This window comes from Orbicella faveolata, unplaced genomic scaffold, assembly GCF_042242905.1.
Source record: "Orbicella faveolata isolate gen_17 unplaced genomic scaffold, um_ofav_v1 contig_46, whole genome shotgun sequence".
Lineage (NCBI taxonomy): Eukaryota > Metazoa > Cnidaria > Anthozoa > Scleractinia > Merulinidae > Orbicella > Orbicella faveolata.
In genome coordinates this window covers 32,903,397-32,908,096 of record NW_028301576.1, presented here as the reverse complement: position 1 = coordinate 32,908,096, position 4,700 = coordinate 32,903,397, and the positions used below count along the sequence as shown (strand labels likewise).

Genomic DNA, 4,700 nt, shown 5'->3' with positions numbered 1-4,700 from the left:
GTCTCATTAGATGTCACAGTGCAGATCCGGGTTCCTAATTTCAACACGCCTAGCTGTATGGCAGTTTCTCTTCCAAGCAGTGCCGCCCCTTCACCATTAATAACAATAAATTCGGCTTCGGTTTCTTTCCCCTCTACTCTTGCCAGTGCTGAGAATGTTCCTAGAACGTTCAGCGGCTGTTTACTGCCATACGCATAAAGCTTCTTATCACTCTTTCTCGACACACACTTAACCTTGTCTTGCTTTAACTTTGACCACAGATTTTTGTCAATCACATAGGTGCTCGCACCCAAATCAATCAGCATTGCAACTACAACTCCGCCCACAGTCACATCTATTTTCTCAGGAGATGTAGCGGAATTCACAACAAATGCATGCTCATCTTCATCTCTTTCACTACCCACATACCTTACTGACTTCTTCTTTTTCTTTCCTTTTGTTTTCTCTTCCCGTCTAGGTTTGGGAGGTTTGGCTGTTTTCGTTCTACACTGCGAGCCAAAATGGTCAGCTCCTCCACACTTATAGCAAGTTTTTCCTTTCGCAGGGCATTCAGAGTCTCGTCCAAAATGTCCTACTTTTCCACATCTGTAGCATGCTCGCTTTACAGACTCCTTCTCTTTGTCTTCCTGCTTGTCGCGGACCAAATTCACATCCTTTCTGCCTTCCATATTCTCCATATCCTCCTTTTCCAGTAGTTTCTTCCTTAATTCATGTGATTTACATCTCTGCACGCCTTGATCACGAATCTGGTTTCCGGCTCGTTCGCCGTAGTCACAGTCCTTGACCACTTGCCTCAATCGCGTCACGAACTGAGCCACAGTTTCGCCGTCCTGTTGTTCCATGCTGCGGAACAGGTGATTTTGGTGAGTCGAATTTACCTTTGGAATGAAATAATCGTTCAAAGCCTTCACCGCTTCTTCGTAATCTTTCGCCTCGCCTGTGTCAGTCAACGTTTCGAAAATTTCTTGAACAGCTTCGCCGGCAGAATGAAGGAGTAAAGCTCTCCTCTGGATTTTATTATCCGCTTTATCCGCTTCGATGAGCAGGCCTTTGCTGTCGGCATACATCAAGAAACTTTTCAACCAACGCTGCCATCGCCTTCCCACGCCTGAAGGTTCACCATGTGGGTCGAAGGGTTTTACACTCGTTAAATCGTCTATCTTTATTGACGCCATGGTCTGGGCAGTTGCAAATTCAATCCTCGTCGCCAGATGTCACGTTCCACAACCGATGGAACTGGATTATTGCAATGAACGGATACGACACACGAATCCAATCTAGAAGTCCGCCATGCTGCTTTAATAATCAACTTCCCAACTTACATTGCGCGATTAAGTATATTATGTATGATGCACCGAAATGTACCTTACAAACACTACACTTATTGACGAAAAAGGTTTCCATTAGCTTATTTTTAACCGCGCGGCCATGGGCCGAGCGCGGTTCTAGGTTTACCCGTTTTTTTTTTTTTTTTTGTTAACCGCGCGGCCATGGGCCGAGCGCGGTTCTAGGTTTACCCGTGGTTTATTTTTTTTTTTTTTGTCGGTGACCAGACGCAGACCTCCGCTCGGCCAAACTTTGAGTCACGTAACGTGTGATGTTTTTCCGCCAGAAGCTGTTAAAACAGAAATACACGGACAATTTTACGGATATTGTTTTCTTTTTTGTGGGTAAAATATATTTTCTTTTTTTTTTTTTTTTTTTCAAAGCGTTGGATTTAAAGGGAATAATAAATACGCTGAAAAAAGGTATCACGTCAGCCATGGAATGCGCTGACGTTGCAGCTTTCACTTTCCGCTACGTGACAAATACGATCGTGTTTACTTTGCAAGTTTATTTGGGCAGAAGCGACGTCCATTAATTTATTTGTAACTTTGCGAGTATTTCTTGTGGTTTTAGGCAAATGAAGTAAATCCTTTGACTGTTTCATCGCAGCGAGTTCATGGATCGGAAGGAAAATTAAATATTTGGAAGCCAAGCAAAGAAAATGTCAGAACGTGCAAAGATTACGTCATTGATAGGGAAATAACCACCGTACTAAAGATAGCCGTAGATAACGCAATTCTTGAATTATGTCACTCGTGTGACTTCTTTGCTAACCCTTAACTCAAGGGAAAAAAACAGTTAAATTTAATCGTGACTTTAAAGAAAGAAAGCGGTTTGTAATAGTGTTCGTATCTTCGTGCCCATACATATCCCGAAGAAAGTTCCAGATTAAGACTATTACGTCATCGGAGATGTCACAACGGCTACGACTGATGGTGCGATAATAGAGTTTGTGTTGATCAAGTGCTGTGATGTCTACAGTAATCAATGAATCATCAAAGATTGCTTTGGAATATGCACTGCGTTGCGACTGTAGTACTAAGAAAACAGTTAAATTTTAAAAGCGCGGTTATAAGATCTAACAGATCTTCTTGTTATTTTTTTTTTTGTCGGTGACCAGACGCAGACCTCCGTTCGGCCAAATTCCGAGTCACGCAACGTGTGATGTTTTTTCCGCCAAAAGCTGTTAAAACATTAATACACTGATAATTTTACGGATATTGTTTCCTTTGTTGTGGGTAAAATATATTTTCTTTTCGTTTTATCGAAGCGTTGGATTCAAAGGGAGTAATAAATACGCTAAAAAAAGGTATTACGTCAGCCATGGAATGCGCTGACGTTGCAGCTTTCACTTTCGCTACGTGACTAATAAGATCGTGTTTACTTTGCAAGTTTATTTCGCCAGAAGCGACGGTCATTAATTTATTTGCAAGTTTGCGAGTATTTCTTGTGGTTTTAGGCAAATGAAGTAAATTCTTTGGCTCTTTCATCGCAGCGAGTTCATAGATCGGAAGGAAAATGAAATATTTGCAAGCCAAGCAAAGAACATGTCAGCACATGCAATGATTACGTCATTGGTAGGGAAATAACAACCGTACTAAAGATACCCGTCGATAACGCAATTCTTGAATTATGTGACTCGTGTGACTTCTTTGCTAGCCCTTTACTCAAGGAAAAAATTAAATTTAAACTTGACGTTTAAGAAAGAAACCTGTTGTTAATAGCGTTCGTATCTTCATGCCCATACATATCCCAAAGAAAGTTCCAGGATTAAGACTAATACGTCATCGGAGATTTCGCAACGGCCACGACTGATGGTGCAACAGTACAGTCTGTGTTGATCAAGTGATGTGATGTCTACAGTAATCAATGAATCATCAAGGATTACTTTCGAATGTGCACTGCGTTGCGACTGTAGTGCTAAGAAAACAGTTAAATTTTAAAAGCGCGGTTTTAAGATCTAACAGATCTTCTTGTTTTTTTTTTTTTGTCGGTGACCAGACGCAGACCTCCGCTCGGCCAAACTTTGAGTCACGCAACATGTGATTTTTTTCCGCCAGAAGCTGTTGAAACAGAAATACACGGACAATTTTACCGATATTGTTTTCTTTTTTGTGGGTAAAATATCTTTTCTTTTCGTTTTATCAAAGCGTTGGATTTAAAGGGAATAATAAATACGCTGAAAAAAGGTATTACGTCAGCCATGGAATGCGCTGACGTTGCAGCTTTCACTTTCGCTACGTGACAAATACGATCGTGTTTACTTTGCAAGTTTATTTCGGCAGAAGCGACGGTCATTAATTTATTTGTAATTTTGTGAGTATTTCTTGTGGTTTTACGCAAATGAAGTAAATCCTTTGACTGTTTCATCACAGCCAGTTCATAGATCGGAGGAAAATTAAATATTTGGAAGCCAAGCAAAGAACGTGTCAGAACGTGCAAAGATTACGTCATTGGTAGGGAAATAACCACCGTACTAAAGATAGCCGTAGATAACGCAATTCTTGAATTATGTCACTCGTGTGACTTCTTTGCTAACCCTTAACTCAAGGGAAAAAAACAGTTAAATTTAATCGTGACTTTAAAGAAAGAAAGCGGTTTGTAATAGTGTTCGTATCTTCATGCCCATACATATCCCGAAGAAAGTTCCAGATTAAGACTATTACGTCATCGGAGATGTCACAACGGCTACGACTGATGGTGCGATAATAGAGTTTGTGTTGATCAAGTGCTGTGATGTCTACAGTAATCAATGAATCATCAAAGATTGCTTTGGAATATGCACTGCGTTGCGACTGTAGTACTAAGAAAACAGTTAAATTTTAAAAGCGCGGTTATAAGATCTAACAGATCTTCTTGTTTTTTGTCGGTGACCAGACGCAGACCTCCGCTCGGCCAAATTCCGAGTCACGCAACGTGTGATGTTTTTTCCGCCAAAAGCTGTTAAAACATTAATACACGGATAATTTTACGGATATTGTTTCCTTTGTTGTGGGTAAAATATATTTTCTTTTCGTTTTATCGAAGCGTTGGATTCAAAGGGAATAATAAATACGCTAAAAAAAGGTATTACGTCAGCCATGGAATGCGCTGACGTTGCAGCTTTCACTTTCGCTACGTGACTAATAAGATCGTGTTTACTTTGCAAGTTTATTTCGCCAGAAGCGACGGTCATTAATTTATTTGCAAGTTTGCGAGTATTTCTTGTGGTTTTAGGCAAATGAAGTAAATTCTTTGGCTCTTTCATCGCAGCGAGTTCATAGATCGGAAGGAAAATGAAATATTTGCAAGCTAAGCAAAGAACATGTCAGGACATGCAATGATTACGTCATTGGTAGGGAAATAACCACCGTACTAAAGATACCCGTCGATAA

The 4,700-nt window shown here is 40.4% G+C and overlaps 1 long non-coding RNA gene across 1 annotated transcript; it reads right to left on the bottom strand.

Annotated features, from left to right (window-relative positions):
- Positions 1 to 1,680: 1,680 nt before the first annotated feature.
- LOC149099835 (uncharacterized) lies at positions 1,681 to 2,877 on the bottom strand. Its single transcript, XR_016203467.1, has 2 exons — positions 2,625 to 2,877; positions 1,681 to 1,738 (listed from the first exon to the last, which is right to left on the bottom strand). It is a non-coding gene; the product is annotated as an uncharacterized LOC149099835 (long non-coding RNA).
- Between the last annotated feature and the right edge of the window lie 1,823 nt (positions 2,878 to 4,700).